General features: G+C 44.7%; 1 long non-coding RNA gene across 1 annotated transcript; it reads left to right on the forward strand.

Annotated features, from left to right (window-relative positions):
- Positions 1-2,684: 2,684 nt before the first annotated feature.
- On the forward strand, positions 2,685-7,679 carry LOC135575129 (uncharacterized). Its single transcript, XR_010465700.1, has 2 exons — positions 2,685-6,557; positions 6,893-7,679. It is a non-coding gene; the product is annotated as an uncharacterized LOC135575129 (long non-coding RNA).
- Positions 7,680-8,143: the final 464 nt, after the last annotated feature.

Here is an 8,143-nt window from a genome sequence, read left to right on the forward strand (position 1 = left end):
AGAGTAGGGACAGGTGAAGGATTACTCCTCTATACACAGAGCAGGGACAGGTGGATTACTCCTCTATACAAAGAGTTGGGACAGGTGAAGCATTACTCCTCTATACACAGAGCAGGGACAGGTATATTACTCCTCTATACACAGAGTAGGGACAGGTGAAGGATTACTCCTCTATACACAGAGTTGGGACAGGTGAAGCATTACTCCTCTATACACAGAGCAGGGACAGGTATATTACTCCTCTATACACAGAGTAGGGACAGGTGAAGCATTACTCCTCTATACACAGAGCAGGGACAGGTATATTACTCCTCTATACACAGAGTAGGGACAGGTGAAGCATTACTCCTCTATACACAGAGTAGGGACAGGTATATTACTCCTCTATACACAGAGCAGGGACAGGTATATTACTCCTCTATACACAGAGTAGGGACAGGTATATTACTCCTCTATACACAGAGTAGGGACAGGTATATTACTCCTCTATACACAGAGTAGGGACAGGTATATTACTCCTCTATACACAGAGTAGGGACAGGTGAAGGATTACTCCTCTATACACAGAGTAGGGACAGGTATATTACTCCTCTATACACAGAGTAGGGACAGGTGAAGGATTACTCCTCTATACACAGAGCAGGGACAGGTATATTACTCCTCTATACACAGAGTAGGGACAGGTATATTACTCCTCTATACACAGAGTAGGGACAGGTATATTACTCCTCTATACACAGAGCAGGGACAGGTATATTACTCCTCTATACACAGAGTAGGGACAGGTGAAGCATTACTCCTCTATACACAGAGTAGGGACAGGTGGATTACTCCTCTATACACAGAGTAGGGACAGGTATATTACTCCTCTATACACAGAGTAGGGACAGGTATATTACTCCTCTATACACAGAGTAGGGACAGGTGAAGGATTACTCCTCTATACACAGAGCAGGGACAGGTATATTACTCCTCTATACACAGAGTAGGGACAGGTATATTACTCCTCTATACACAGAGTAGGGACAGGTATATTACTCCTCTATACACAGAGCAGGGACAGGTATATTACTCCTCTATACACAGAGTAGGGACAGGTGAAGCATTACTCCTCTATACACAGAGTAGGGACAGGTGGATTACTCCTCTATACACAGAGTAGGGACAGGTATATTACTCCTCTATACACAGAGTAGGGACAGGTATATTACTCCTCTATACACAGAGTAGGGACAGGTATATTACTCCTCTATACACAGAGTAGGGACAGGTGAAGCATTACTCCTCTATACACAGAGTAGGGACAGGTGAAGCATTACTCCTCTATACACAGAGCAGGGACAGGTGGATTACTCCTCTATACACAGAGCAGGGACAGGTATATTACTCCTCTATACACAGAGTAGGGACAGGTATATTACTCCTCTATACACAGAGCAGGGACAGGTATATTACTCCTCTATACACAGAGCAGGGACAGGTATATTACTCCTCTATACACAGAGCAGGGACCTCTATACACAGAGCAGGGACAGGTATATTACTCCTCTATACACAGAGTAGGGACAGGTATATTACTCCTCTATACACAGAGCAGGGACAGGTATATTACTCCTCTATACACAGAGCAGGGACAGGTATATTACTCCTCTATACACAGAGCAGGGACAGGTATATTACTCCTCTATACACAGAGCAGGGACAGGTGGATTACTCCTCTATACACAGAGCAGGGACAGGTATATTACTCCTCTATACACAGAGTAGGGACAGGTATATTACTCCTCTATACACAGAGCAGGGACATGTATATTACTCCTCTATACACAGAGTAGGGACAGGTATATTACTCCTCTATACACAGAGTAGGGACAGGTATATTACTCCTCTATACACAGAGCAGGGACAGGTATATTACTCCTCTATACACAGAGTAGGGACAGGTGAAGGGCATAGGCAAAGAGGAGAATAACACTCACAGAAGTGAATGGGAAAAGGACAAACCCTCAGTCCACACAGATCAGGAAGTGGTTGCTGTGACAAGTGAAAGGCTGTATAAACTTGCCCGAAGTCTCAGAAAGGAAAAATAGCTTTCTCAACTGTCAAATCTTCGGGATGTCTTAGCTCTGTGAATATACAAGGACCTGCACACGTGATTCTTACTGAGTCAACATAATACATCAACATCCAGATGTATAGTATGTTACACACACACGCACGTGCATAAATACATTGCACACACACAGAGCACTGCAGCTATCTGACTCCAGGTTACAGCAGACACACTGGTAGTGAATGTGACCCCACCATTACTCATTGGCTTAAAAGGTTAAAACAAGCAGCTTCAGATTTGAAATAACCCCACTTCGTCAAATGATGTGTCCCAAATGGCACCCTATTCCCTATGGGTCCTGGTCAAAAGTAGTGCACTAAATAGTGAATAGTGTGCCAAACTTCCTCTCAACCTCCCTCTGCACCCAAGGATCCTGTCTCCATTATTCATGAGCCCTCAGGTTGGGCCCTGGGAACAAACCTGGCGAGGCCCTGAGTCAATAAGAGGCACTGGCCGCCACAATGGCCTCAGCCTCCAACTACACAACTACACTGTTGACAGACACCGTCACAAAGGAGCAGACAGGGGCTCCCCCTACGTTCTCACACAAAGAAGAATGAGTCAGTGTGCTGCGGCTCCTAGCTGCTGTTTGTACAGTATATAAAGCCAGTGTTGGCCCCATCAATAGGGGACTGGAGTGTTGATGAAACGCTGGGAGAAAGGCCTCCTCTGTGACTGCCAGGGAGAGTTCATGTTCATTACAGGGTATCTCGGGGCTCTACAGCCTGCTAGATGGCACCTGGCTCCACCCTGGGTGAGAAGACAACACGTATCCTCTTATTAGGGTGGTAAACAGCATGCTATAGAATACTGGGATGTTAGACTTTAGAATGCTGGGATGTTAGACTTTAGAATACTACGATGTTAGACTTTAGAATACGGGGATGTTAGACTTTAGAATGCTGGGATGTTAGACTTTAGAATGCTGGGATGTTAGACTTTAGAATACTACGATGTTAGACTTTAGAATACTGGGATGTTAGACTTTAGAATGCTGGGATGTTAGACTTTAGAATGCTGGGATGTTAGACTTTAGAATACTGGGATGTTAGACTTTAGAATGCTGGGATGTTAGACTTTAGAATGCTGGAATGTTAGACTTTAGAATACTGGGATGTTAGACTTTAGAATGCTGGGATGTTAGACTTTAGAATGCTGGGATGTTAGACTTTAGAATACTGGGATGTTAGACTTTAGAATGCTGGGATGTTAGACTTTAGAATACTGGGATGTTAGACTTTAGAATGCTGGGATGTTAGACTTTAGAATGCTGGAATGTTAGACTTTAGAATACTGGGATGTTAGACTTTAGAATGCTGGGATGTTAGACTTTAGAATGCTGGGATGTTAGACTTTAGAATACTGGGATGTTAGACTTTAGAATACTACGATGTTAGACTTTAGAATACTGGGATGTTAGACTTTAGAATGCTGGGATGTTAGACTTTAGAATGCTGGGATGTTAGACTTTAGAATACTACGATGTTAGACTTTAGAATGCTGGGATGTTAGACTTGGAATTACAAGTGCTGCATCAGATCAAGAAACTCACATACAAGACTTAAGACTTCAATAAAGGCACTGTAGGGAATCTAAAAAGACCCTTTCATTCAATGAAATACAGTATTGACAATACAATTAAGTTCAGTATTAGTAGTCAAAAAGCTTTACTGCCCCCTGCTGGAAACTACAGCACTCTGTGTTAGGAATGGGTTCATCTTGGAAAACTCAGAACAAAGATTGTGTCAGATACTCGATTTATGTAACATAGTCTGTCCACAAAAGATCAGGAATGTGCAAATGGGACTTTGAGTTTAGAATTAGCAACCGTTCTAGAACTGGAAACCGTGACAGAACAAACAGCAGATGTTCCTGTGACCTGACTTGTTGTGTCATAAAAGGCACAGGAGAGTAAACATTATAGCTATCAGTTTGTCCGCATGTCGGTCCGCCTGTCCGTCTGTCCGTCTGTCTGTCCGCCTGTCTATCTGTCCACCCATCCACCCGTCTGTCTGTCCACCCATGGTTAGGGAGACAGGGTTGTTTGTGTCATAAAAGGCACAGGAGAGTAAATATTATAGCTATCAGTTTGTCCGCATGTCGGTCCGCCTGTCCGTCTGTCCGTCCGCCTGTCCGTCTGTCTGTCCGCCTGTCCGCCTGTCTATCTGTCCACCCATCCACCTGTCTGTCTGTCCACCCATGGTTAGGGAGACAGGGTTGTTTGTGTCATAAAAGGCACAGGAGAGTAAACATTATAGCTATCAGTTTGTCCGCATGTCGGTCCGCCTGTCCGTCTGTCGGTCCGCCTGTCCGTCTGTCTGTCCGCCTGTCTATCTGTCCACCCATCCACCCGTCTGTCTGTCCACCCATGGTTAGGGAGACAGGGTTGTTTGTGTCATAAAAGGCACAGGAGAGTAAATATTATAGCTATCAGTTTGTCCGCATGTCGGTCCGCCTGTCCATCTGTCCGTCCGCCTGTCCGTCTGTCTGTCCGCCTGTCTATCTGTCCACCCATCCACCCGTCTGTCTGTCCACCCATGGTTAGGGAGACAGGGTTGTTTGTGTCATAAAAGGCACAGGAGAGTAAATATTATAGCTATCAGTTTGTCCGCATGTCGGTCCGCCTGTCCATCTGTCCGTCCGCCTGTCCGTCTGTCTGTCCGCCTGTCCGCCTGTCTATCTGTCCACCCATCCACCCGTCTGTCTGTCCACCCATGGTTAGGGAGACAGGGTTGTTTGTGTCATAAAAGGCACAGGAGAGTAAACATTATAGCTATCAGTTTGTCCGCATGTCGGTCCGCCTGTCCGTCTGTCTGTCCGCCTGTCCGTCTGTCTGTCCGCCTGTCCGCCTGTCTATCTGTCCACCCATCCACCCGTCTGTCTGTCCACCCATGGTTATGGAGCCAGTGTTGTTTGTGTCAGCTGACCCAGTTATTGTCTATCTGCCTTTCCATCTAGCAGACTGTGGGGAAGTGGGTGTCTATTGTTGAGAGTTCAGGCCGTCCTTCCTGGTAGCTAATACTGAATACATTGTTACACAGTGCCTGGATAAAGGTCTCTGTGCCGGTCAATGTTGTAGACTTCTATGTCTTCAGTATTCCGGATCAGAGAACTGATGCTTCAGGATCAACTTGATCATACTCTGCATGACAATAACACATGGACCTCAGTGACCCCCATCCCTGTTACTGAGGTTCTGCGTTACTGCGTGTGTGCACTGCATGATGGAACAAAAACATCCCTGCCGGCCAAACCCTCCCTTAACCCTGATGACGCTGGGCTAACTGTTCCCCACCGGCTACGACAGAGCCTGGACTCAAACCAGGATCTCTAGTGACACAGCAAGCACTGTGGTGCAGTGCCTTAGATCACTGCACCCCCTGGAGGCGCCTGGGTTCATACCCTCTGGTTAACAAAACCCACTGGGTGTTGGTCGACAGACTGACCTTATAATCTAGCCACATACCCAGCAAATAGACTTGTAACAGTCCCCATTATTGTCTTTTTTTACAGTCAGTATGTTATGTTGACCCCTGAGTTTAGGTTGTTTTTACAGTCAGTATGTTACGTTGACCCTTGAGTTCAGGTTGTTTTTATAGTCAGTATGTTATGTTGATCCCTGAGTTCAGGTTGTTTTTACAGTCTGTATGTTATGTTGACCCCTGAGTTCAGGTTGTTTTTACAGTCAGTATGTTATGTTGACCCTTGAGTTCAGGTTGTTTTTATAGTCAGTATGTTATGTTGGCCCCTGAGTTCAGGTTGTTTTTACAGTCTGTATGTTATGTTGACCCCTGAGTTCAGGTTGTTTTTATAGTCAGTATGTTATGTTGGCCCCTGAGTTCAGGTTGTTTTTACAGTCTGTATGTTATGTTGACCCCTGAGTTCAGGTTGTTTTTATAGTCAGTATGTTATGTTGACCCCTGAGTTCAGGTTGTTTTTATAGTCAGTATGTTATGTTGACCCCTGAGTTCAGGTTGTTTTTACAGTCAGTATGTTGTGTTGACACTTCAGTTCAAGTTTTGTTTTAGAATAGGTTAATTTCAGAAACTCAGAACTAAAATGTTACTTATTTGCTCCAGATACTCATTTTAAATGATGTAGTTTGTCCACACGAGATTAGGAGTCTTTTTAGATTAAGCAATAGTGGTGGAACTGTGAACCCAGACAGCAGAGCAGGACAGTGGGAGGAGCTATAGGAGGACGGCCTCATTGTACTGGCTGATCTGTTGTACCATGAAGGCAGAGGAGAGCAAACATTAGATCATATAAAGACTGGAACTATCCTTAGCATTACTGAAACATCAACAGGCAGAGTGAGACAGATATGATGCTGGCTGTGTGTGTCACTGTTGTCCTGGGCCTTCTCTCAGTGAGTGGCTCCCAGGTGGCCCCTTTAACCTGTGAGGATCTCCTGAGACCACTGGAGCTGAGCAGTGTCACTCAGGTACTATCTACTGAACTGTACTGTCTGTCTGTCCATCCACCTGTCTACCTGTCCATCTACCTGTCCATCTACCTGTCCGTCTGTCTGTCTGTCTGTCTGTCTGTCTGTCTGTCTGTCTGTCTGTCTGTCTGTCTGTCTGTCTGTCTGTCTGTCTGTCTGTCTGTCTGTCTGTCTGTCTGTCTGTCTGTCTGTCTGTCTGTCTGTCTGTCTGTCTGTCTGTCTGTCTGTCACTCCGTCTGTCTGTCCGTCATCTGTCTGTCCAACAATGATTAGGGAGACAGGGTTGTTTGTGTCAACTAACCCAGTTATTGTCTATCTGCCTTTCCTTCTTGCAGACTCTGGGGAAGTGGGTGTATATTGCTGAGAGTTCAGACCGTCCTTTCTGGGAACAAATACTGTATACCTTATTACACAGTGCCTGGATAGAGGTCTCTGTGCCGGTCGGTACCCAGAACAACATTCTTGACATCGCCCAGTTCTATGGCTTCGGAATTCCACATCAAAATACTTTTGGATTCGGATGCTCCAGGATCAACTCTAACTTTACTCTGCATGACAATAGCACATGGACCTCAGCGACCCCCAGCCCTGTTACTGAGGTTCTCCTGACAACGTGCTCAGACTGTCTCCTGACCCTGGAGAGATGGGATGAGGATGAGAAGACCTTCACCTCTCTAACACTCTACAGTAGGAGACGGGAGCTCACTGCTACTGAACTGGACTTCTATAAGAAACAGGTGGATTGTCTCAGTCTGCCACCAGCGACGTTCATCGATCCAAGGAAAGAGCTCTGTCGCGACACAACTCCACTCTTAGAAGATCAAATTGCGAAGGATGTTGAGAATGCAGTTGAACTTATTTCAGAGATTCCAAGAATGCTCAGAAATGCATTTGAACAATTAAAGAATTCTGTTTATCAGGCATTTTCTGACATTTTCTGGTAATGATTAATCCTCATTCCCTGATTGGTTTGCTGCCCACCATGTGGGCAACAGTAACCCAGGGTTACAGTACCTAACCCAGCAAGCCTGTAAACAGTCCCTGATGCCTTGATGTGGGACCAAACTCCACTCTGCTCAATGTTGCTCTACATTCAACACAATAAATCCAGATTACAGTTTTTCTCAGTCGCTTTGGTGCATTTCTTAGATCAAAAGTGCAATTCTTGAAACTACTTGTACAAATTCCAAATCATCTAGTCATGTGTGCACATCATTAAAGCCATTTCTTATTCATTTTGAGCAAATTGCAATTGATAATGTACAAGTGTCAGCTTTTTTCCACATTATCAATTGCTCATGTCATGTTGATCAAAATGTAGTAGATGGTTCTCTGTTGAATAGTCTTACCCCTCAAAACATCTAGGCATTAGTTCCTTGCATAAGCCATTACATGCAAAATTGTTGAACTATTTGTCATAAACTGTCAAGCATAGTTTTACACATTTCTATTAGACCTTTTGTACAAAAACGTGAATTGATGAATCGTGCAGGTGAAATTGACCCTCACTCATGAAGGAATGTAAAGTGTTAGTTCAACCAACAATCAACCAGTTGTCTAAATTTCTCAAAGGTGCATCTCATGAA

Source organism: Oncorhynchus nerka, linkage group LG14 (genome assembly GCF_034236695.1).
Source record: "Oncorhynchus nerka isolate Pitt River linkage group LG14, Oner_Uvic_2.0, whole genome shotgun sequence".
NCBI classification, from domain to species: domain Eukaryota; kingdom Metazoa; phylum Chordata; class Actinopteri; order Salmoniformes; family Salmonidae; genus Oncorhynchus; species Oncorhynchus nerka.